Below are 27,078 nucleotides of genomic sequence, written 5' to 3' on the forward strand. Positions count from 1 at the left end.
TAGGGTTATTCTCAACAGCAAGATTAACCAGCAGTATTTGAAATTCAGGTGCTGTGACTTGCAGCACAGTGAGCCTGGTAAGCCTTAGCCGGCGCCTCATCAGTCTCTTGCCCATGCTGGGAACATTGTTTGGCTCAAGGCTGCAGCAGAAGCACATTTTCTCATTCTCAAGCACCATGATCTCAAACCACTCTCGTAAAGGTGAGAGAGAAATTACCTCTAGCCAATGGGTTTTGCAGATAACATACATGGTGTATTCCCTTCTATTATGGAGGAAACTACCACATGTCCTTCCCTCCCTGCACATCCATTAAATAAACTTCTTAAACAAGCATTGGCATATTCAATAGGTCTCGCTTTTGGGACCTTATATTAAGTATTTAGTAATGCAGCACAATATCCTTGGTGCAACCACATCAACTGTTGCACGGCTAAACACTTATAAGGTCTCAAAGGCGAGACCTATTGGCTATGCCAATGCTTGTTTTATGTTCAGCTCATACGGGTAAACCCTGTGCTGATGTCATGTTTAAAATGTGAACTCAGATCTATGTCACTTTGAGGTTCTAATTGTGGCATTGTGCTTTGTGTACATTGTGTGACGCTGTGCATATGGTTTTAACTTTACGTGCTTTGCTTCCTCTAGCTACCAAAACTGGTGAGCACCAGGCTAACTGCTGAATAAATATTGATACATAACTCACTGTTCACATCAATAACCTCTGCTGCCCTGGGACTTCTTCAGAATGGAGGATCTCTATCATTATCACCGGGGAGCTGGTATTCAGTTTCCTCTGCTTCTGTCATCTTGTGACTTGTTGCGTGTGTGGTCCCTCCTGGCATCTAATACTGCAAATCCACGTGAAATTATCTAACACCAAAAGCAGTAACAGTGACAAATCATATACACACATTCCAAAGAGCAGGACAACTCTGTGGCACAAGCAAGACTCTTTCTTACATCAATTCATGCTTCTTCAGCAACAAACAATGTACAGCTGCAGCCCACAGAAATCTGCAGTCCGTGAATTTCAGAATATCTACGTGTTTTGTTTGGAGTGGAGTGGATGGATGTGGTTTGGAGTGGAATTATGTGGGTTGAATTGGAATTGTTAGTTGTGGAATTGAATTGTGTGGGGTGGAACTGTGTGATGTGTAGTTTATTTGTGTAGTGGGATTATATGAGATGGTGAATAGACAGGGGTGAGAGCTTAACAGAATAGACAGAAAGGAAGATATGTATCAACAAACCCTTTTGCGATTCCTAAATAGCGATTTTTAAGGAATCCCTATTTAGGAATCGCAAAATGGTATGTATGAAGAAATTCGCTTTTTTTTTGTGATTCCTTAATCTTCCTTAATTGCGAATTCGCATTTTATGAATTCGCAATTAAGGAATAATTTCCAATGCATTCCTATGGGCCCGGAGGCCCATAGGAATGATTGCGAAATAATTCTCAAATTGCGAATTCGCAATTTGCTATTCGCAATTTGAGAATTATTTCAAGGGTGCAGGGGTGTCTCAAAGACACCCTGCTGCACCCCTGAAATGTACATGAGTGTGCATATGGCGCACATACATGCCCTATGGGCATGTGTGTGCATCACATGCCACCTTCAAAAATACCAAATTGTGCATTATTTGAAGAATTCGCAAGTTACCATCAACTACAAGTTGGTGGTAATTTGCGAATTCTTAACCATAATTTGCAGCTCAAAAATGCTACATACATAGCATTTAAGGAATCGCAAAATTGCGATTCCTTAAATGCTATGGCAAAATAAGGAATCGCAAATCTTTGCTATTCCTTATTTTGCGAATATTTCATACATACCAAAACATGCAAAAGGGCCTTTTGCGATTCGCAAAGGCCGCGAATTTCGGCCTCTGCGATTCGCAAAAGGCTTGATACATATGGCCCAAAGAGAGGGATAGGTAGTTTGTGCATGTGTTGGGGAATAGAGGAGCAGAAAGAGTGTGTGAGAAAAAGAAAGGAGGGTAGAGCAGGCCACAAACGCATGAAGGAGGGAGCACCTGTGTATGCAGAAGAGACCCTAAGAAGAGGAGGAAAGCGTGGGTTTTAGGGATGAAACGTTGAAATGACACGGGAAAGAAATTGTCCTTGAGGAACTCCAGTGAACTAAAATGATGGCGGGAAGAATGTGTGAGAGCGAGAGAGAAGTGCGAGAGAGTGTACGAGAGAGGGATGAGTAGGAGGGGACAACCACAGAGTGAGGGGGAGGCAGGAGGTGGACTTTTGCACAGTGCGAGGTGGGAAAGGAAGGTAGCATGTGTGGAGACCGGGAGTGTGAGGGAGGGGTGAGAGGGGGTAGATGAATTGCGAGATAAGAGGTTGTAGTGGCAGTGTGAGGAAGAGATGAGAGGGGCAGTGGGTGTGTTTCACTACTTTCAACCAATAGAGGTGCAAACTGGGAACAGGGTCTAGGACCAGGGATACCACAGTCAGAGCTGAAGGGGAGTCCAGAGTTCAGTAGCCACAACCGTCATGTAGTTTAAGAAGGTGAGAAGCAGGCTGATAACAAGGCCAACAGGCTTCCACCTTTCAGAAGTCGATCTGAAAAATAAGTTGGGTAATGACAACACTAATTATTTGCAGCTGCGGAAAAAGCGTAAAAAGCTGCAAAATTTGTAATAAATAAGATACCTATGTTCCTCTTCAACCACAATAGTTATACAAACCCTAAAACGCCCCCTACTTTTACAAATCCCACCCTCTCCTTACACAAGCCCCAGATGGTCCTTTGTCAGGTAGTAGAAGTTATCTGTTTTGAGCAGTGACAAAAGGCCCCAAATACCCTATTGCTCCACTAGATCAAATGCTGCTCCCACACCAAGTTCCTGCATTATAGGGGAGAGGATGTAGCCTTTCGGCTAGAGCGGTCAACCTCGAAGTTGGGAAAATGGGTTTGAGTCTTGGCAACAATGCTCAACATCCTGTGATACTGGGCAAATCACTTAATCTCCCTGTGCCTAACAAAAATGAATGTGTCCATTTGTAACAAAACTAGTGTGCATGTAAAGCGCTCTGATACCCAATTTCTCGGGTTTAGTTCGCGCTATATAAACCTCTAAAAACATTAATAAAATTATAGCAGCACCAAAAAAGCACAAGGAAACCGCTGAACGACCTCACGCCCAGTTCACCTCCTAAGCGCACACCCACCAATGCAATTCTAACGTTTGACGTCTAGCCAATAAGATGTGTCCCTTGTTTCTCTACTATGAGTATGAGTATTAAACTTGTAGAGTGTGAACTTAGCCCAAGGGTATCAAGGCGCTATTTGCAGACCTAAGAGGGTAGAAAAAAAGACGTGCTCATTCTGAGGTTTGTGAGAAAAGCCAAGTCTTTAAGGCTTCGTGGAAGAGAGAGTGGGACACCTGACTAGAGAGCTCTTCTGGGAGGGAGTTCCACAGTCTAGCGGCTGTCATGATGCTGGCTGCCAACGCGTAATTAGAAAATATGTGTCTATATTTTTTATAACTATTTAATTGAATCCTTTTTCTGGTTTAGTGACAGGCACGTTGTATGCAAAACAAAGTATTATAAATTACAAAACGCAGATTACTACATAGACTTTTTTAACATGATTGTCTAAATCTTATTCAAAATTATTTAAATGTTTGCACTTTTCCTGCTTTATTGATTTTTGAAAAAGTGAGAATATTGGCGGTTTCAAAATGGCAGTTTTATTAGTTTATTACACAGTAAGGTGTGTTCTCCAAATAAGTCACAAAAAGGCCAGAACATATTTATTCTGACCTAGTATGGCCATGCACGATAGGCATGGCTTAGCCAATATTCTATTGTAAGCACTAAAATCAGCGCATGCCAACTCAGTGAGTGCTAGGATAGCAAAATAACTGAGAATGGGGACATTCTTAAAGATCAATTAGGCCAAAAAAGGTGTTGCAGAGCCATCGTTTTAATTGGATCCAAACCGAATGGGGGAGGTGGTGGCTGGGGGGCAGGGGCATGTCACATGGAGATTAAGTGAACAGCAATGGGCACACAAATGTAACACGAACCCACAGTGTAACATGAGCAGGTAAAGGAAGAGAAACACAAAACAAAAAGTTAAAGTGTGGAAGACATGCACACAGAAGTGCATAAGGCTATCCCAGGATTTTTTTTAACACAATAAAGACTCTGTCTCCTCCCCTTCAGCATTATAGGAAGCCTTTAAGGTCATTATTCGGGAAATGTGTATCGCTAAACAGGTGGGAGTCCTTAAGGCAATCAAAACACAATTAGGGGGCACTGAAGGGTCAACTTCGGTTGCTTGAATTAGACCATAGAGAGACTGACTCCCTCTCTATCATGGCACAATTTCGGGAAACCCTCAGCAAATATAGAAAAGAGGCAGCGCGGCAGCTAAGCTTCCTTGTATGCAATGCTATGGTGCATAGATACTGCGAGGTGGACAGACCTGGGAGAAGTCTAGCACACATGCTCTGATGGCCTCAGGCCCCTGAATATGTAGCCGAGCTACTCAACGGGCGTCAGGAGCGACACACCACAACTGAAGCTTTACTTTGCACTATGACATCTTACTATCCGACCTCTACAGCACTAGGGTTAGTACTTGCACGACCAAGATTCAAAACTATATGGGCATCTTCACGTTGAGAGTTCCTCGATTCCCCCTTCACTCAGGAGGAGATCATGCGAGTTATACACTGCCTAGCTAGCGACAAGGCGTCGAGCCTGGATGGCTTGACAGCCTCTTTCTATAAATAATTTGCTCCCTTGCTCAAACCACACCTACAAGCAATTGTTGAGGCTTCTCTCTCGGCCGCGGCGCTTCCCCCATCACTCAGCGAGGCTGTTATTGTCACTATACTCAAGATGGACATACTGGCCAATCATTGCGATTCCTACAGGCTGCTATATACAATTAACAACGATAATAAGATCCTCGCTAAATTACTGGCTAATCGTCTACGCGCGCTTCTACCCGACATTGTGTGCCCGGATCAAGCGGGCTTTGCTGATCCACTGCGCACCCTCTTTTCTGTGACTCACAGCATAGATCCTCACGTTCCCGTGCTTGCTGTTCTGCTTGACGCCACAAATGCTTTTGACTCGCTGGAGCGGACATCCTTATTCCTCTTCCTTGCTCATCTAGGCTGAAGCCCCAAATTTTGTCCATCTTCCAACTATTATACACACATCCTACAGCCAGACTTCACCTTACCGGCATGTTATACAATCCATTTCTGGTAACAAGAGGCACCCGTCAGGGTAGCACCCTATCACCTATCCTATTTGCAATAGCTATAGAACCCCTGCTTGCGGCAAAACTGCATCAATATCTCACGCAGCAAGGTTTATATTTCACGTCACACAATCACATTGCATCTATGTATGCAGACGATATAGCTCAATCCCCAAACTAATCTCGATCACTTATACTGGAAATTATACGGTTTGGTGGCTACTCTGGCATTTGTATCAACTGGGCTGAATCCAAGCGGTTTCCACTAGCGGACACCAACACTTGTGTTGGGAGCAGGAGCTACATGGAAATTCGGCTAAGTAGAGACATTGATGAACAATGGAGGGTAAACTCTGGTAATTTATTGGAAAAGAAACAATATAAAACTCATAACATTTCGAAAGCACAGAGAGAAGCAATAGAGTCACTTGCAAAAGATACCTTTATAACTATAAAACCGGTAGATAAGGGTGGGGGGGTCGTAGTGCTCAATACTGAGGACTATGACCAGAGGGTGATGTCCCTCTTATCTAACGAGCAACATTATACAAAGGTACCCCAAGACAGTTTAGTAGCCCTGAAGAGGGAAGTAGAAACCCTTCTCCAAACAGCCAGAACTAGTGAAGAAATTAGCGAGGAAGAATTTAGATTTCTTTTTTTGAATAGCCCCAAAACACCAGCTTTTTATGGACTGCCAAAAGTCCACAAACACTTAGAGAATCCACCCCTAAGACCAATAGTGGCGTCCATAGATTCTTTACTAGAACCATTCAGCAAGTATGCTGATAGATTCCTTAAACCCTTGGTTTAACAACAGAAGTCCTACATAAAAGATACATCGGATATGATAAGAAAAGTTGAGGGTATGAGATTCGACGAGAATAGGGAAATTATGGTGACTCTAGATGTAGAGTCACTCTACACCAACATACCTCAGAGAGATACCATTGAAGTGATAAGGACACTTTTGGAACACACAGATATTAGGGGTGCTAGTAAAGCATTCATACTAAAGTGTGTATCTATGGTACTCCTAAATAATATTTTCCTATTTAAAAAAGATCTGTACATCCAGCGCAAGGGCACCATTATGGGCGCAACTTGTGCACCGAGCCTGGCTTGTATTTATGTAAGAATGTTCGAAGAAAAAGACATTTATAATGAAATCAGCCCTTTCTATGAAAACATCTGGAATTGGGCAAGATTCATAGATGACATCTTTTTTTTATATGGTCAGGCACAGAAGAGGAATTAAAAGAATTCCTAGTGTGGCTAAATTTAGGAGATGTAAATTTGAAATTTACAGCCACTTACAGCAAGAAAAATGTTAACTTTCTAGACATCAGTATAAAGAGTGAAGGTGACCAGTTAAAGGTGGAGCTTTTTAAAAAGGAGACAGACCGCAACACGGTATTACATTACAGGAGTTATCACCCAAAAAGTCAGAAGGATAGTATACCTTTTGGCGAATTCCTCCTTGTAGGAAGGAATTGTACGTCTATTGACGATTTTTACAAACATGCCGAAGGGACCAAAAAGAAATTTAGAGAAAGAGACTACCCAAAAAAATTAATAAATCATTCCCTGAAAAGAGCACGATATTATGACAGGGATAGCCTGCTGGAAAAGAAGGAGAAGAAAACAGCTATGGATAAGTTCGTTATGGTTAGCCAGTTCCCAGGGATTGCGAACCAAGTGAAAAATATTATAAACCATAACTGGAAAATTTTGAATGACGGAACAGAGACCAATCTACCAAGACCTATGTACGCATCCAGAAAAAATAAGAACTTGCGCTCAAGCCTGGTACACACCTACAGAGACGATATAGTGGAAACCCAAAGAACTCTGACAGGAGAAAAAGCAGTAGGCAACCACACGTGTGGAACCTGTAGTGTATGTGACCTGTGCCTAGTGACTAAAGAAGTCTGCCTTAATTCTGTGAAGCATAGAATCACCACTCTGAATAACTGCAGGAGTAAAAACTTGATTTTGTGCCCATGTGGCCAGGGTTATGTCGGGGAAACAGGGAGAGAGCTCAGATTAAGGATAGGAGAACATAAATCGGCGATAAAGACCAACAAAGAGAATGCATCATTAGTAAATCACTGGAAGGAGAAAGGCCATAAGGAGAAAGACATCAGATGGGTAGTCCTAGAAAAGGTAAAGGAACAAATGAGAGTGGGAGACAGTAAAAAAAGAAGAAAGTAGCAAGAACAATGGTATATGATTAAGTTCAACACAATAAAATGCGGCCTTAACACCAGGGAAGACTGGGAAACTCTGATCTGAGCAGTAGAGAGATTAATGATTAGAGGGGTAGAGAAGCCATGTACTAAAAGAACTGCACATACAAACACATGAGCAAAAACAGGAGCATAATTTAACTGACCAAACTTGCTGCGGGTGAGCCATATTCAGGAGTGACAGTAGAGAGGCCCCGTCAAAGAAAGAGATATGAAAGGAAGACTTAGGTACCAGACAATGTAGTCGCTTCAATTCCCTTAGTGAACAAACAATAAAAATGAGGCTTATAAAATGAGACTACATGATTTATTCCTGAATTTAAAGAATTTTTTTTTAAAAACGGGGGATGTAAGAGGATACCATAATATTGTTGTTTAATGAAAGCTGAAACAAATAAATACACATTTTTACATTGGAATCCCAACACGGCAGGGTGGCACCTTTATTCGTTAATGTCACTGCTAGTATGGGGGAAGAGATATACAGGGGTGTAAGGCAAAAGATAGAGACATATAACCAGGCGGCTCTATACACACCAACGGAGCTTCTGCTCCGCTCCAGTATGGCTGTTCCTATACAGATATATGATGACGCTATGCGCATGCACGCATGATGAGCGTCCGATATGAGCGACGGAAACCAATTAGCCAGGCAATAAAAGAGGGCGTTGGGCCGTAGTTTTCATACACCTAAACGAGGCTGAACCGAGTAAGAACCGAGGGAGAATCAAGGACTATCTTTCAAACAGGCAAGTCCTGGGAGGATAGCTTTGGAGACTCATTTATGACTGCATTATCGTTAGGGTCATAGTCGAGCTGTAACTTGGTAGCTCTAGTGGCAATTTATGCGTAACAAATTAAACCTGTGAACCCGACCCAACACGACTCGGGGTAGGGAAACTAACTTGATCACCGGGGGGAGATGAGAGCGGGATGGAAGCTGCGGTAGGGGGCCAAGATATGTTAGCCTCGTGAGCGAAATTAGTAAAATGCCCATGGATATAGAGGGGTTCATTAAGAATTGGTAAACTTGGGTAGACTTTAATATTGCGAAGAGAGGAGCGATACAATGAGCATAACCCACAGCGTTTGCAACAGATTGTTACAGTTTGCTATATTGAGAGTGCTAAGTACCTGAATCGGTTAATCCACAGAACATATCCAGTTCTAAGGAAGAAGGGATTACCTGATTCGGAAGCCCCTGGTCTCCCTTATTCCTCAGCAAGGAGTATTAGCATAACAAGGTAAGGGGTATGGGAACCCTTGAGACAACCAGAGATAGATCTAGAGGGAGTGGGGTAAGCTATAACACCCTGTGCATGTCTTTTCAATAGAATTCCTGATCAAGAAAATATGATCACCCACGGGCAGAACCCAAGATCAGACATAAACCCGATATGAACGAGAGTATTGCTTGAATGAGCACCAGCGAGGAGCGGAGGCATGCAGTCCTAGGCTTAGAGGCAGAGATCACGTCACTGGACATTTCAAGACCTAAAGGGTCCATCTGCCCCCCTCCTTCCTATGGGGCCATATGACCTCATTACAGGATTTACAAGACTAAGCCAGTGCAAGAGTGGAGTGTGATCATTTTTCTCCCCACCAAGTGGAACCCTCTCACCAGAGTGGAGCCCGTTATATCAAGGTCCTGATGAATGCCGCGGACCCAGTTTGGCCTACAGGCAGAAACATGTTGACCTCACATACAGCGGTGGGGGGACATTAATATTCCCATGACACTGATTACCTTATTTTAACTACTATATGGATGCCGGCACTATTAAAACATAAGATGACACCCATAATGGCTTTTTAACTCACTTTATATATTTCTTTGGGCCCCCACTTAGTTTAGAAGTGCATCCCTGTCGTCAGGTGTATGCCCGCCCTCTATCAAACCAAGTTTTTAGAGGGCGAGGACTGGTCAATGATGAAGCATGACACCCGGTGGTGTGTGAGACCAGTCCTTCACTTTTTGTGAGATGCCTGCACTGTGAAGTAGTGTGGCTCACTGGTTAGAGGCGGCAGACCCGAGAGCAGAGGACGGCCCGGGACCAGGGTTCGATTCCCGGCGCGGCAGGTTTCTGGACCAGGGTCAGCGGACTCGATAATTCTCTCGCCTCGGTGCCCACTCTGATCAGCGATCACACTCGGCAACTCTGGGCATTAGCTTGCCTCATCTTCACTAACGGCCCCACCAGACCGCCGGGGATGCCTGGTCTCACCCTGGAGATACCCATTAAGGGACCATCTCTCAGGGAAGCCAGGAAGGGTTTCGCAGCGGTCGAAGCGCCTTGGGACCCTACGGGTAAGTAGTGCGCTATATAAATGCCAATACAATACAATACAATACAATCTAACACTGCACTGACACTAGTAAGACTAAGACTGGGAGCGGCTCATTGTGGTACACTGCCTATGCACAATCTCAGATGCATGGCAGTCCAGCAGCCTTGTGCCTTCATTCAGAGGTGGGGGTAACAGAAACTCCTCTGATTCCTAGAGGAAGCGCTACATTTAGAAGAGAATCACCAGTGGAATTTACATCATCATAGGGCTAGTATGGTGAGGAAAATACCACTGGTGGAGCCTTCTTCAGCATTTGCATTACTCCAGAAATGGGAGGATTCTCTATTACCAGCCCACTCTCTAACAAGCCGTAGACCTGCCCGCTGCAAGGGACTAGCAAGGCCCTTCTCTTCCCTGACTCGCCTTTTGAAGCAACTGAATGTCAAGCTGCACTAAATACAAGGACAATAATCCTTTGAAAGTAACAGAGCACTTGTGCAAATGTGAGGCTTCACTGCAGTAGGTAGGCACAGGCTGGTGTTCTGCATGCTTATTATAGCCAGGTCGTTATTTGTGGTTGTCACTCAATGTCTTTACTTCTTCAAAATCTTTCACCAGCACAGGGTCTCAGGAAAACAGTGGGCAAGTTTGGCGCTAATAGGTCTGTTTGTTTTTTTTAATCCGGAGTTAACAATTCCGAACTCTGTGACGAAACAGGCTCGCACATTGACAGCCATAACGGAAGTGTATCAAAGTGTGGGGGGTACTTGTTTTTCTGGGTACTCCCTTACAGGTCCTCTCTAATAAATACAGCTTTACATTCCATGTAACACTGCCTGACGGAAAGTATTTGAAGGCAAAGAGATAATAATACAATAACGGCCCAAAGCCCACACCTGATGTGGGACAATTTGGGTTGTTTGCTGTTACAATTGTATTCTGATGTTTCCCAGCAAATGTCCCGGTTATTTATTTATTTATTTTATTTATAAAGTTTTATATAGCGCGAACATGACCCAAGAGGGTATCAGAGTGCTTTATATTTAGGATTGTTGTGTTACAAGTTACATCAGATACAAGAGAAGAGTAAGGTACAGTGCACATAAACAATGTTTCAATAAATCGTAGGAGGGAGGGGAGGAAGGAGTAATAGCGGGGAGACGAGGAGAAACTATGCCCAATATCTGGCTGGGTAAGTGACGGTCATTGCGAAACCAGGGCCAATCTCCTCATCAGCTGTCAAGCAGCTCCACCGGTCTTCAGCCATGTTGCTCAGGTCTCAGAGTTCAGGAAAAAACTGTTTTTCGTTTATTTGATTTGCAACGGTTATAAAGAGCTATCTAGACCCGGAGGTATCAGAGTGCTTAACCAGGGGAACGTTGCATAAGAGGGTACATCAAAAAGATTATAAAGCGCTGGTTAGACCCATAGGTATCAGAGCGCTATAACAGAGGAACATTGCGTTACAAATTACATCAGTTGTAATAACGTAATAATGTACAGTAAACAAAACAACAAGGTTGAGAGAATTCCTGGGAAAGGAGGGGAGGAAGGAGCCATAGCAAGGAGAAGAGGAAGAACTGTGTCCAATGTCCGGCTGGGTAGGTGACGGTCGAGGGGGAAACCAGGGCCAATCTCCTCATTAGTTGTCTAGCAACTCCTTCGGGCATCAGCCATGTTGCTCAGGTCTCAACATTCGGGAAAATAGTTTAGAATAGATGTATAGGCTACGAGGATAGAAATAAGAGAAGAAGGTGGGGGGAAGGCATAGAAACAAGCCAGAGAGGGAGCTGAAGACACAGCGGGGTGAACTATGTCCAATGTCCGGCTGAGTAGGTGATGGTCAAGGGGGTGAAGCCGGTAATCTTCATTACTCCGAGTCCTGGTCATCCTGGATGCAGTCCTTACTCATGATACTTCTCCTTTCTGTCAGAACCAATACCCGAACTGAAACCCAAAAGGTTTCCACAAGATGGCCCCTGTTACACATGAGCAACCACAAAATGGAGGAACAAACAAAGCACTTCCTGTAATATACCACGCTAAAAGACACAAGAAAACAGGAAATAGTCAACCGCCATGGGATACTGCATCCGGGAAGACCAGGCCTAGGAGTAATGAAGATTACTGGTAAGTCACCGGGGCATTACCTCCTTGTCTGTCTTCCTGGATGCAGTCCTTAAGCATGATACAATACCCAAGCAAACCAGTGACTATTTCCAGACACAAATGCAGGAAAGAAACACACCAGTGAAGCACTAAGGATGCGGAACCAAATCAAAGTTTTAATACAACATACAAAATCCAATGCAGCTCAAGACATACAAGGAGCAGAATCACCCTCCGCCACAGGCAGGCCTTGATCCCCAAATGAGGAAAAAAGCCAACCCAACTGCAAACGATTGTGAGAAAGAAAAGTGTGATGGCAACTCCAAGTAGCCGCAGCACACACATCATGCAAAGAGGCCCGCCAAAAGACCGCCCAAGAGGTAGCCACGCCCCACATCGAATGACCTTGCACTGGCATTGGAGAAGAAGACACAGACACCTGGTAAGCCGTCAAAATGGCAGATTTAATCAAGCAGGAAATGGAGGCTGTAGAAAGACGAGCACTCTTATTTGGAAGACCAAAAGTAACAAAAAGGGAATCAGCCTTAGGAAAAGAAGAACCCTCCAAATAAATGAACAAAGTGCATCAAAGATCCAAATGACCCTCGTCTATCAAAGAAGGGTCTGGAAAGAAAACTGCATTTACAATGTCCTCCAAACAATGACCCCGAGATGGCATCTTAGGAAGGAAAGCTGGGCCAGGCCGAAGGACAACCTTTTTAGGAAAGAAATGGATAAACGGAAAAACCAACATCAAAGCACCAATTTCTCCCACCCTTTGCCCAGAGCACGCAGCAACTAAACGTCACCACTTTTTCCGTCAGAAAATTGAAGGAAACCTCATCCAGAGGCTCAAAAGGAGGACCAGTCAGCACCCGGAGCACCAGAGGCTAACCCCAGTGAGAAACTGGGCAACCGGTCTTTGCAAAAAGAAACCCCGAAGAAGCCAAGAGGCCAAAGGGATAACATTGGAGAGATCATCCCCACGAAAGGCCCAAAAGGCTGTCCACTGGGCTCCAACGGTAGAAACAGCCAAACATTAAGCATAGCCATCCTGCAAGAAACTCAAATCCACAAAGTAGGACAAGAGGAAGAAACCAACACTTTAGAATGACACCACTTATCTAAACCAAAACAAGACCAAACGACAAAAATCCACAATACAGTATTAAAAATAAGGCTTTCAAATGGTAGAAATAGTTCAGTTCAATGCAAGTTGTAAATGCAACACTTTTATCACAAAGTATCTTGGGTGAGTCACGCAAAACAAACAAAATGGCCACAGGGAAGGTTATGGGTCGGTTCCTTACACACAGGGAAGGTGATGCGTCGGTTCCTTGCTTCGGGGGAGGTGATGCATTGGTTTCTTACTGCAGCATGGGGGAGGTGATGCGTCGGTTCCTTGCTGGGGAGGAGGTGATGCATCAGTTTCTTACTGCGTTGGGAGGTTTCTTACTGTGTCCCCCAACAATGCAACAGTCTTGGCTCCTCGATACGATTCGTTGATCCGGTATGATGCGTGGTTTCGTGCAGCCGCACAGCAGGCTTGCGTCGGGAACGGTGGTGTGATCTCGGACTTCGGAGATCATTGCACCCGATGTGTCGTGCGGCGATTTCTCAAGCCGCAGCAGGGGCTGTGACGGTTTCCATTGGTGGTTAAGGTGGATAATGGCTGGCATGTCCAGTCAGGAAAATGTGGGTGCCTTTTACTCGATGGGTGGTGCGGGACCTGCAGTGGTGGTTGAACCCAGCCAACCGCAACAAGGATCATCAGTTGTGTGTTCTCCCTCCGGTGATCATCTCCACTGATGCCAGCGGTCTGGGGTGGGGAGCGGGGTTGTGGAGTAGGGTGGAGTCTCTCCATTCTTCCAACTGGAAGGAGCTGGCTGTGGTTTGTGCAGCTCTGTTTCATTTCCTCCCTTTGATCAGGGGTCCGGCATGCATATCCAGATGGACAATCAGGTCACAAGGTCTTATGTATGTCAGGGGGGATGGTTCCTTCCCTCTTTGTCCTTGCCAGGAAGATGGGGTTATGGGCAGAGCAGTATATTTTTTATCTGACTACAGTCTATCTTCCGAGGTGGGAGAATGGGCCAGTGGACCAGCTCAGTCGGTGGTTTCCGTTGTTGGCGTTTCTGTGTCTCTCCCCCAGCGTCTTTCGGGAGGTTTGTCTGAGGGTCGAGTACCCCCTGGCTGAACTTGTTTGCCACAGAGGACAATGCCCTCCTTCCCCTAATATACGCCTTGATTCCATCTCACAAGTCCTGGCTCACCAATGCCCTTTCGATTCCCTGGCCAGTGCGTCTCCTGTATTGTTTTCTACCGATCCCCTTGATTCCCAGGGTGTTGCATCCGGTGATCTTCGACCATACTCAATTTCTTCTGGTGGCTCTGGGGTGGTTGAGGCGGCCTTGGTTCCCACTGCTTCTTCAACTGTCAGTTTGCCATTGTTAACAAGTTGTACTGGAGGCAGGATACTAGTGATGTTGTGGGTTACGCAGTCAACACTAAATAGCACCATGCCTTTTGTGCTGTTAAGATGATGAGTTCTAGTGTCCAAATTGAGCAGTAATTGGATGGGCTATCACAAGCTTCACTTTCCTCATTTGGATAAAGTAACTGATGTTAGGAGGAAAGTCCAAGCTAGTTACCGGTGCAAAGATTCTTGTGGCAAAAGTGTGAGAATGAGAGACAGTTGGTTAGTGAGTGTTAGAAATGGGGGTCTCTAGTTGGCACTGGCTGGCGCCACTGTCCAAATAGGGACCCTTCTTCCTAAGTCAGGGCAAGTGCGTCACCCATTTTGACAACCCCTGCTCAACCTGTGGTCAAGTAGCAGGAGCATTTAGGCCTATCTCAAAGGCAGTGAGTGTAGCGTTTATGACCACATACAATAAAATAGCAAAGACAACACAAAAGGACACAACTCAGGTAGGAATAGAGAAATAATAATTGTTATCTAACAGTTTAACTCAAAACTCTCAAATCGTTTCAACAACTACAATTCACCTCAATCTGTAGGGACTCAAAAAGACAATGGCATATTCACTAAAGCGTGACACTGACTGAGTTCAGGGCCGGGGCCTACGCGACCCGGTGCACACCAGATAACTGTCGTTGAAAGGGGGCACAGCACGCAGCTTCTTGAAGAAGCGGAGATGGTGACAGGCAGACTCCCAACGACCACAAGTCTCAAAGGCTGAGGTCCGCAGCGTGCACCCACAATGATTCGGGCACTCTGAGACAGGCAGGGGCTCAGCGGTAGCAACACGAGGTTGCGGCAACCGCGGCTGGTGGGGGCAATTACTCTTGTTGTGCAGCTCCGTGGTGGGCCCACAGCGGTAGCAGCTCTCTCTTAGCTGCGGCGGCCCACAGAACGATAGTGACAATCCTCAACAAAGGTGACAAGATGCAGGCGCCCAGCAGCAGCGGCAGCCCGCAGGGTAGATTCCAGGGATGCAACATTGCCCCAGGTGTGGGCACGCAGCAGCCACAGATCTCTCTTAACTGTGACAGCCCACGGGCAAAATCACAATGATGCAAAGTAGCAAAGGGGTGTGAGCACTCAACGGCTACAGATCTCTCTCTGCTGTGGCGGCCCACGGGACAATTCACGATGATGCAAAGTATCAAAGGGTGCGGGCACTCAACGGCTACAGCTCTCTATCGGATGCGGCAGCCCACAGGACAATTCACGATTATGCAAAGTAGCAAAGGGTGCGGGCACTCAGAGGCTACAGCTCACTCTCGGCTGCGGTGGCCCATGGGACAATTCACGATGATGCAAAGTATCAAAGGGTGCGAGCACTCAATGGCTACAGCTCTCTCTCTGCTGCAGTGGCTCACGAGACAACTCATGATGATGCAAAGTAGCAAAGGGTGTGGGCACTCAACGGCTACAGCTCTCTCTCGGCTGCGCGGCCCATGGGACAATTCAATGGTGGACGTTCAGCGGCTATCGCTCTCCCTTGGTTGCAGCGGTCCCCCCAGGTTCAGCGAAGGATTCGAAGGTGCAGACTCCGGTGGGTTCTCAGCGGCGGCAACTTTCTCTTTGCTGCAACAGCCCACACAAGTTTAGCAGAAGGTTCAAAGGTTCACAGTTAGGCGGGATCTAAGCGGCAGCAACTCACTGTGAGCTGCAGCAGCCCGCACAGGTTTAGCAGTGGATTCAGAGGTGCACAGTTAGGCGGGCTCTCAGCGGCAGCAACTCTCTTTTAGCTGCAGCGGCCTGCACAGGTTTAGCGAAGGATTAAAAGGTTCAGCAATAGGCGGGCTCTCAGCAGCAGCAACTCTCTTTTAGCTGCAGCGTCTCACACAGGTTTTAGCAAAGGACTCAAAGGTTCAGCGTTAGGCGGGCTCTCAGCGGCGGCAACTCTCTTTTAGCTGCAGCGTCCCACACAGGTTTTAGCAAAGGATTCAAAGGTTCAGTGCTAGGCGGGCTCTCAGAGGCAGCAATTCTCTTTTCGCTGCAGCGGGCTGCACAGACTTTAGCCATGGATTCAAAGGGGCCCAGGCTGCAGTCCTCGCAGTAGGACTAAAGGCTCCGGATTACTCGACGGAGGCCTCACCTGCAAGTTGAATTCCTCGCACAGGAATTCCGACGGGTGACGGGGTGAAGTCTAATGTCCCTGAGACTTCTGCAGGAGGTTCTCTTGAGTTAGGCCCTCAGGTAGTGTCTTCAGCAAACTTGGGGAAAGTTTCCAAGTTCTTTCCTTTGTTCACTCGGACAGAGTTTCGTCTTGACATCCAGAAGGAACACACTTGGCCAAATTCCAGCGCAGCATTATATACCTAAAAAGTCTTTGTTCTCTAAGGTCGCAAGTCCCTGACTCCAGTCAGAACCAGTTTCGTGGGGGTAGGGGAGCACTTGGTTTATGAGGCGACATCCTGACCTTTCGGAATGAGGGGGCCTGCTATCAGACACCCAGTGGGAGGTGGAGCCCTCATTCACCTTGCCAGGCACTGCCCTTCTTGGATAAAAGAGTCACCCCTCCCTACGCTCCAAATACTGATCTCTCTATCCAGCCAGGTCTGACCCAGCTGGCCTTGCTGCTCCAAAACCAGACGACCAATACACATACTCGCAACAGCCTGCGGCAAAGCTTTAGCAAGTAACTACCGCGTCTCAAGGAAAGGCATTTCCCAACATGTGATACCTAAATGGTCCTTACTAAAAGGTGGCCCTTACTGACCTGAGCATAAACATACCAAACTTGAAGTTCCTATTGGGTTCCTAGGTCTGGATAGGTGGATAGAAAGTAATCCCTAACAAACAGGCTACACAGATGTAAGCATTAGAGTTCCACTTTCACACAGTCATTTATATACAGGGAGCATTTGCACTGTGACACGGATTAGCAGTGGCATGGCACCTAGAACATCTACATCCAGCCAACATACAAGACAGGAAGAGTAAAATGGGAAGGGAGACCCGCGCCAATGATGCCAGGTCTAACAGTGAGGATAAGAAACCTGCACATGTGTCAAAGGGGGAGTATAAGTACCCTTCTCCAGTGCACATTTTGAGTATAATTTCCTATGCGTACCAGCGATGGTCACATCTGGAACAAGGATGGAGCAGCACCTATTCTGGATGATAAGGTTTGCATGGTGCATGATTGCATGGGAGTTGCCAGTGGTGAAGTATGTGAGCTACGTCCAGCAGATCCTAAACATCCTGCACATTTGTTTTTTCCAGGTGATTGTCTGACTGTTTTAGAGCTTAAGCTACTGAGTAACCACTATTAGTATTTTCTCTGTAGTTTATTCACCTTTTGCCTAATGCTTAATGCCGTTTTTTATCCTATATTCTGTTCTTTTTTTATAAGGAGTAAGATATGTTGGGGTTTAAAGTGGAGCACACCATTGTTCCATAGAACCATGTTGTGTGTGCTTTTTTGTGAGATTTATACAAGGGGATATTGTTCACCAGTTAGGTGCTGGCAGGCGCTTACCTAAACATAATGGGGCAGATTTACAAGAACTGGTGCATCTCTGCATATTAGCAGGAATGTGCCAGTTAAGATGCGACACATAAAAATACCCTTGTGCCACCACAGATGCGTCGCTTTTACAATGAGGTGCACCGTAGCAGAAGGATAGACAGATGTGTGTCGCATCTATTGTCGTAAGGGCAGCACATCCGCTGGAGTCGTATCGCAAGTACAACGCAACTCCATCAATGGTTAGGAATGCCTATTCCTAACATGCTGCGTCACTCCTTACGCCTGCTTCAGGCAGGCGCAAGGTTTTGACGCTGTGGCGTCGTAAAAGTAACTCTGTGAAATTTTTTAGATTTCACTGTGTAATTTTTACGAGGCTTTCCTGCGTGGGAGCGCCCACCCTGCATACATTATACCTGACACAGGTATAATGTAGTGCAGGGCTTTACAACATGACTTATCTCCCTAGAAGCATCACGTTGTAAATATGTTGCAACGTGGGTCATTGTTTACAACGCTGCTGTGTCACAAAAGTGACGCAATGGTGGCGTAAAGTTGATGCAAGGGGTTTGTAAATCTACCCCATGATGCGCATTTGCATAAAGCACATTCATCTAAGAGTATTTTGGCAATTAATAACAAATGTTTATTGTTACCCAACTCATTGGGACTCATTTTATCGCCCCCAGAAGGATGAAAAGCTGAGTAAACCTGTGTCCATGAGGTCGAACACAGGCCCATACAGTGGAAGCATTAGTCCTGTAAGCTACAAGACCAGACCTGCGTTCTGTGCTCTCCTAATAAATGCCTTCACCACCTTACAGACACAGACGTGTTGTCTTATTTACAGCTGCAAAAAAAGTATATTACTCTTTTCTACAGGGACTCTTCAGCATTAGGACTGGTGCCAGCATGATCATAGTCTGAACTGCGGATTATGCAGCAGAGGATGGATAATGTGGAAACTCCAGAATTATGCGGAAAACGCATCTGTCACAAAATTGCTAAATTCCAATGGTCCTGCATGTAGGGAATTTATGTTGGTGCCTATAACTAATGCATGTGAAAAGCAGCTCCTGGAAGGAATGTATTTTAATTTACACTAAGCTGCCTGAAAGGCTGCAACCAATGCATCAGTGCGCGCCATGCGCTGTTCCGCCTTTAACCAGTGTATACTGTCAGCCGCTCCTCCATTGTTGCGGAAGCATGCATGTCAACAGACCGGGTTCAGGCAGGAGTCTCCCGATTTTTGAAGTTGCCTCTGCTTCAATTAAAGTCTAGGGGGGGAAATACAGTCACCTGATTGTGTTTCGAAATCTCCCTCTTTTCTAATTTCAAGATGCTGAAGACCATAATTTAGCCGGGAGAGGCCCATCTTGTTTTACTCTCTGGTTGCTGGTAACTAGTGCATGACAAGTGCTGCTGCTTTGTCTCTCCTGTATAGTCCCCAGACAGCAAAGTCGGAAATGTATCAGGCACTGGGATAGGCAAGCACATAAAAAATGATATTATTATCCAAATTAATAACATTTGGTTTATCAACTTGTGAAGCTTGAAGAACGGGTTCAGGGCTTTGGGATTGAAAACTGTGAGCTGCAGGTTTCTCAGAGGTAGGTATCAGCGGCGAGTACCACACCCACTGAGAATCAATCCAGCTTTACAGGGGGTGCTGGTGCCTTTTTTTCTTTCTTAACAAAGAATCGTGACTTATTTCAAGTATTCGTAGTTCACTAGTTCCCCTTATGTCATGTGTCCTGTGCACACTGCTGTCGCATACATGACAGGCAGCCATCACGGAAGCGAGCACAGTAAAGGAGTGGTCGACAGAGGGAGCGGCAAGCGATGCTTTGACCGAAAGTCACCCTTGAGCAGAGAGAAGGCGCGCGCTTTGCACGAAACCTCGCGTTTCCAGCTTCTCTGGTTCGGCAGGTTCGTGGACAAGAAGACGCCGCCTCCTCGGCCGTCCGGTTCCAGGACAGTCTCTTTAGTGGGTTGCGCTGCTGATTGCAAACACACCATGAATCGGAATGTGATGATACTGCGAGTAGGGGCAACCTGTCACAATTTAGTTAGTAGGTCCAAGTCAAACTCGCGCGCTGCAGTCATAGAAACAGGAGACAGACGTGTGTTATTTGTCTGATTGCGCCCTCTTGTGGTGAGATGCGTTTCTGCAATGTGTAAGAATTGAAAACAGAAACTCGCAAATAAAACATAGCGTCACTGGCTACTTTACAGAAACCATACATACGCCTTTCCAGACAGACCACACCATACCTTATGAAAAAGGTTCGATTCGTCCATTAGGATGCTCCCTACACTTCCTAAATTAAAATAAATAAATACCAATAAATACATTCCTCTTCCCACAATACACTGCCTTATTAACTAATTGTATTGAGGAATTAGACTCCAAAGGAGGGAGAGAGGTTTTTGGACTCGTAACGGGAGGAACGGGAGGAACTCCTGGACCAAAAATTATGGAGTCATTCAACTCCAACCTAAAATGCTTAACAAAAGTGTTCTCAGGCAGACGGCCATGTCGCAGCCCTCCTACATATTTCCATTGCAGAGAGGCCCCGTTTGCTTCTGCCCATGAAGCTGCCACCCCTCTCGTGGATCCACCCTGAACAGATCCTGCTGTCCGTAGATGCACATTTTCATAAGCTTTAGTGATGGCTTAATGTATCCATCTATTAATGGTAAATGTGGATTTTTTTGCCTCCAGCTGCTCACCCTTAAGAGATGAGCAAAGGAAGTACAGCCGTATAGTAGTCCTCTCTGTAAAGGGAAGGATAGAGCATCAACCACCCCAAGCTTGAGGTTTCCTGGACTCTGCGCAGAACTTCTCTAGAAGAGCATTGATCAGGGAAGTAAACAGGCATAACCCTTACCCTAGTGAACATTCTTAGCAAAGACATATTCTCGAAAGAAAGAACCTGGAACTGGTAATGTTTCACTGGCATCGAAAACCTGAGAAGTGACTGACTGAGCCAATGGACAGGGACATGGAAGTAAGCATCTTGCAGATCCAAGGGCTCAATTTTCTTTTCTTGCATTAGAAACAATGGCACCTTTGCTACAGCACTGTGTTAAAAAGCTAAATACGATGCTGCACGATTTGGAGAAACTGGACTGTGTTCTGGAGGTCACTCTGGACCCAACAAGCAGAGTCTGAAGCTAATTCTATTTGTTTTAGAGGCAATTAGCTCAATCAATCAAGCAATAGAGGGAATTGTAAGCGCGCTACTCACCCATGAGGGTCTCAAGGCGTTGAGGGTATGGGGGGTCTCCAGAACTGTTTAGCTGAAGAGCCGAGTCTTGAGGGTCTTCCTGAAGGTGTTCAGGGAGGAGGCACGTCGGATGTCTGCCGGTACCTTGTTCCAGGTCTTGGCTGCAATGTGAGAGAAGGATTTTCCGCCTGCTCTGGCTCTGTGGATGCACGGGGTTTTGGCCAGTGCGAGGGTGGAATATTGGAGGTTTCTTTTGGGTACGTGGAAGTTGATTCTATTGTTGAGGTGTTTGGGTCTGTTTCTGTGTAGGCATTTGTAGGCATGAGTAAGGATTTTGAAGGTGAATCTTTTCTCCACGGGGAGCCAGTGGAGTCTTCGTAGGTGTTGGCTGATGTGTTTGTGACGGGGGATGCCGAGGACGAGTATGGCGGTAGTGTTCAGTATTGTCTGCAGTTTGCAGAGTAGGGGTTTATTGATGCTGGCATAGAGTGCATTTCCATAGACCAGTCTGCTGGCGATGAGTGCATGGGTGACTGCTTCCTTGACTCAGTGGGGATCCATTTGAAGGTCATGCGGAGGGTGTTGAAGCAGCTGGAGGTGACAGCGTTGACCTTTCGGTTCATGGTGAGTGATGAGTCGAGTACAATGCCAAGGTTTTTGGCATGGTCTGAGGGGGTGGCTGGGCTTCCGAGGGTGGTCGGCCACCAGGTGTTGTCCCATGCTGAAGCGGTGGTTCCAAGGATGAGGACTTCTGTCTTCTCTGCGTTGAGCTTCAGGGAGCTGTTGCTCATCCAGACTGTGACGTCTTACATTCCTGAAAGTTGAGTTTGGTGGTGGAGGGTCTTTGGTGAGGGAGAGGAAAAGCTGGGTGTCGTCAGCATAGGATACCATGTTGAGGCAGTGTTGTCGGACGATGGCTGTGAGGGGGGCCATGTAGATGTTGAAGAGGGTCGGGCTCAGTGATGACCCCTGTGGGACTCCACAGGTGATTTTCGTGGGATCGGAGAGGAAGGGTGGTAGTCTGATCCTTTGACTTCTACAGGTAAGGAATAATCTGATCTAGTCCAGGGCTGTTTCTTGTATGCCGGCATTGTGTAGTCTGGTGACTAGTGTGCTGTGGGAGATGGTGTTGAAGGCTGCTGATAGGTTGAGTAGGATGAGGGCTGTGGAGTGGCCTTGGTCTAGGAGGGTGCAGATGTCATCTGTGGTGGCGAGTAGGGCGGTCTCGGTGCTGTGGCTGCTTTGGAATCCGGATTAGGATGGGTCGAGAACGGCGATGAATCATGTCAGTTCCCTGTTGACTGTTTTCTCTGCAACTTTGGCTGCGAAGGGGAGCAGCGAGATGGGCCGGTAATTCTTGAGGTTGGTGGGGTCAGTTGTGGGCTTCTTGAGCAGGGGCCTGACTACTGCGCGCTTCCAGTCATCTAGGAAGTTGCCTGTTTTGAAGGTGGTGTTGATGGTGCATTTTAGTTCAGGTGCAATGACGGCCGCAGCTCTGTGGTAGATGTGAGAAGGCAGGGGTCGGTGGAGCCCCCGAGTGGATGCCTTTCATGGTCACGGTGGAGTCTTCTGTCATTATCAGTGTCCAGTTGGAGATGGTGGGCTGGCTGGTGTCTCTGGGTGGCAGGGGCAAGCTGTGGCATCTGGTGTATGGTCGACAAAGTTGTCACAGAGGTATTTGATGTTGAAGTGGAAGTAAGTTCCAAGCTTGTCGCAGAGGTCTTGGGACGGGGTGATATCTGTGGCTTCGCTGAGTGGGTTGGTGAATTCCTGAATGACACTGAAGAGTTCCTTGGAGTTGATGAAGTTGGCGAAGATTTTGTTGTGGATGAAGTTCCTCTTCAGGGTTCTGATTTGGTTGTGGTAGTCCATCTTTGCGTCATTGTAGGTGGAGTAGTTTTTGGTAGTCTTGGTGTTTCTCCAGTTCTTCTTCAGGCGTCTGAAGGTGCATCTGGCTTCTTGGAGATCAGCGGTGAACCAGTTGGCTTTCCTGGGGCGTTGTTTGTCAGGGTTGCGTAGCAGGGTGAGCTTGTCTGCGCAGTTAGAGATTCGAGTGTGGAGTCCTTTGGCTGCGATGTTTGTGTTGGATGCCCAGGCGTGGTTGTCTCTGGTGAGGGTGGGGTGAAGTTGCTCATTGGTAACGTTGCTCCAGTTCCTTCGTCGTGGGGCTGGTCTGGGTGCCTTGGGTTTGTGGACGACGAAGTGTACGCAGTGGTGGTCGGTCCATGGCGGTTGCATTTTGTGGCTGAAGTGAACGATGTTTCCTGCAGCCAAGATGGGGTCGAGGGTGTGTCCCGCTCTGTGGGTCGGTGTGGTGACTAGTTGTTTGAGTCCGATGTTGGCGAGGTTGTCACGCAGGATGGTGGAGTTGGGGTCACTGGGGTTGTTGAGGTGGAAGTTCAGGTCTCCAATCAGTATGTAGTTCATTGACGCGATGGTGTGGGGTGCCATAAAGTCAGTGATGGTGGTGGCGAAGGGTGTCCAGGGGCCAGGGGCTTTGTAGACGAGGGTTCCTCGGAGTGTGGCATTGGAGCTAGTCTGGATCTGGAAGTGCAGGTGTTCGGCGGAGGGGAAGGTTTTGCTAGAGGTAGTGAGGTGGAGGGTGCTCTTGTGGGAGATGGTGAGGACCCAACTCAGGTGGTTGGGGCCATCCTTCCTCTGGATCTTGTATCCGTCCGGGATGGTGGAGTTGATGTCAGGGGCAGAGGAGGCGTTGGTCCAGGTCTCCATGAAGAAGGCGATGTCGGGCGAGAGACAGTCAAGTAGTTTCCAGATTTCCATGGCGTGTTTGTGTACGGAGCGCACATTGAGGAGGATGCATCTTAGGGTGTCGCCGGTGCTGGCTTTTGTGGTGTTGGAGGCCGGTATGGTGGTGTGAAGGTCTGGCGGCAGTGAAGGCAGGAGAACAGCCCATGGGTCATGTTCGGCGGGGCCTGCTGGAAGTCGCTGGATCTTCCGGTGTTGAGTGCGTGGAGGGCGGCTATGTTGTAGCAGTGGGTGGGATGAGATGCAGGGTCCTTGGGGCTGGTCGCAGTCGGGTCGCGGATGGGCACAGCAGGGCTTGCCTTTGGCGCACCTGCTGCGCGTCTGTACATTGACCTCCTCTAAATAGGGGAGGGAAAGCGCAGCTGTGAGGCGTGGAGTCGGGAAGCAGCGATCGGGAAGTGGGTGGAGTCTAACAAGGGCCAAAAACAGTGCAAGTGGAGAGAGAGGCAAAAACAGAATAACAAAATAACACCATAAGTCAATGAGCTACAAACTGAACTAAACTAAAACAATGCCAAACCAGACACCAGGGCAGGCAAAACAAGCCAGCAGGGCAAGCACAGAGAGTGGGTCTAGAGCAGTCTCGAACCCTGCTCTACTCGGTCAGCCGCGGTGACGGGCAGGCGGTGCTGCATGGAGGGAGAGCGGTTCCCAGGCCAGGCGGTCAGGGCACTTGCTCGATCCTCCCACTGCTGCCCACGCCCCTATACCAGACAGTCCATTACAGGACTGACTTGCAACATGTCATTTTGGGAGGGTGACCCAAATGGTCACAAAATAAAGGACAATTTTGATTGGATGATGGCAGCCCTTTTGAATGACTGAATCAGAGGTGTGTTAGCATCCTCATTTCCAATCACACCTGGTCTCTGTGGCTAGGATATTTGGTTTGCTGCTGAACAGCCATTTAGAATAGCCACTGTAAGGCATGCTTCCTAAGATCTGTTCTTCCCAGTACTGCCTGTGCTCCATTCCTGGTGAAAAGAACAAGTGATGGACGAAATGATGAAACAATGTCATACATTCACCCCAGTATAGAGATCTGGGCCTAAATCCAACTTTTTTTGCACACTATGCCATTCCAGTTTAGAACAAGCCATACGCAAATCAGTCTTGACCCTGCTCCCCATGGGAACAGTCCAGCCCGAAGTGCCATGTCAGGTCCTCCTTGGACCTCATCATCTAGGCTGGCTTGACTTTAGTGGCATAGTGACCACAGGACCCACGTCTGAACATATCCTTTCCACTTAGGGTGACAAATGCAAAAAGAACAATTGATGGACAGAATGCAGAAACAATGTCAAACATTCACCCGAGATCTGGGCCTAAATCCATCCATTCCAGTTTATACCCAGCCATATGCAAATCAGTCTTAACTGTGCTCCCCAAGGGAGCAGGTCTGGGCCTAAGTCCATTGTTTTTTTCTGTCACAAGGCGAGCAATTGTTTACAACTCAACCGGAGTGAGTAGCTGCATCATCCATGGCATCCTGCAGAAGTCATCTTCAAGAACATGTTTTTACTTCTAGATATACTAATAAGCATGAATGTGAACAGCTTCAGCGAATCGTGCCCTAGACCAGACATTTCACTGGCTGTAAAGCCTTTACTGCAGTCCTGCGTGTCCTCTGGAGAGATCAACAGACTGAATGAATCAACAAAAGCATAGAATGTGTTCTGAGATTGTAGTAGCAGGGTAGTGCCCATTTTTAATACTACTTTTACTTAGTGTGTAATAAAGGTGGACAAACTACTGAAAGCTCGATCCAGGCTTGAGCCAGATGCTTCGGTCTGGTGCAGCTCAAGGTCCTCTGTTTGACCCACAATCCTGAACCTTGCAGAGCTTTCATGTGGCTTCTGCCTCTCAACCTTTCATGTAGACAAGAGAGACAGGAAGTGATGCTCATCTAGGGCCCGAATCACAGAACTAACTTAAGACAAAATCCTAAACTTACTACCATTTTGGTATTCACAGAAGGCACTTACTCATTTTGGTATTCACAGAAGGCACTTACTCATTTTGGTATTCACAGAAGGCACTTACTCATCAATGAGCTAGTGCCTTCTGTGAATACCAAAATGAGTAAGTTACTCAAAATGAGTAAGTTACTCATTTTGGTATTCACAGAAGGCACTTACTCATTTTGGTATTCACAGAAGGCACTTACTCATCAATGAGTAAGTGCCTTCTGTGAATACCAAAATGAGTAAGTGCCTTCTGTAAATACCAAAATGGTAGTAAGTTAAGGATTTTGTCTTAAGTTAGTTCTGTGAATCAGGTTCCTAGTGTCTGAAAGCACAAAATGAATCCGGGAACCCTTGACTCAATCCGGCTTCCCTGATTGACCAAACCTGTGCTTCATTTGAGCCCCTGGTATCCGGTGCTCATCACCGACACTTAACTGTCAACATCGGCACTTTTGACCATCTGCCAAGTGGTTGCGCTGTTTGTCTAATTTTGAAACAAGCATAGAACGGTTGTTTATTAATTCAATATACATTAAAATGATTAATAAGTGCCACCCAAGCCATTCTTATAGTTATAGGAGCCTGAAATAGTCTGCACTGACACACTTGTATGAGCGTGATTGTTGGACCTGGCCCTTTTTGGCAGGTTCACCCCGAAACTTTTTGGTTTTTCCTAGCCTGTTTCTGTGACCTGGTGTTGGTGATTATAGGCCTCTGCGCACTTTTTCACTGTGGTACAGTGTAAAGTGCGTGCGCTTACACCACCAACTGATCCGAAAAGCCAAGAAAGCCGCTTTCAAGGACCGACTAGATAACAACGCCCATAACAGCAAAGAACTATTCAATATCGTCAAGGAATTCACCAATCCCACGGCCAACTCCAATGACATCACCCCCTCCCAAGCCCTCTGCGACTCCCTAGCCTCATTCTTCCACAACAAAATCGCAGACATCCACAACAGCTTCGACAACCAACCCGAAGACCAACCCACCCAACCCCTAGCAGGACCCCCACCTCCCTTGAACACCCTCAACGACTGGAACCCTATCTCCACTGAGGACACCATCCGCCTGATGAACTCCATCCACTCAGGATCCCCAACTGACCCATACCCTCACCACATCTTTAACAAAGCTGACTCCATCATAGCACCACACCTCCGAGATGTCATCAACTGCTCCTTCAACTCCGCCACCTTCCCGGAAAGCTGGAAACATGCCGAACTCAGCGCCCTCCTGAAGAAACCCACAGCTGACCCCACCGAACTCAAAAACTACCGCCCCATCTCGCTCC

Source organism: Lissotriton vulgaris, chromosome 4_1 (assembly GCF_964263255.1).
Source record: "Lissotriton vulgaris chromosome 4_1, aLisVul1.2, whole genome shotgun sequence".
NCBI classification, from domain to species: Eukaryota; Metazoa; Chordata; class Amphibia; order Caudata; family Salamandridae; genus Lissotriton; species Lissotriton vulgaris.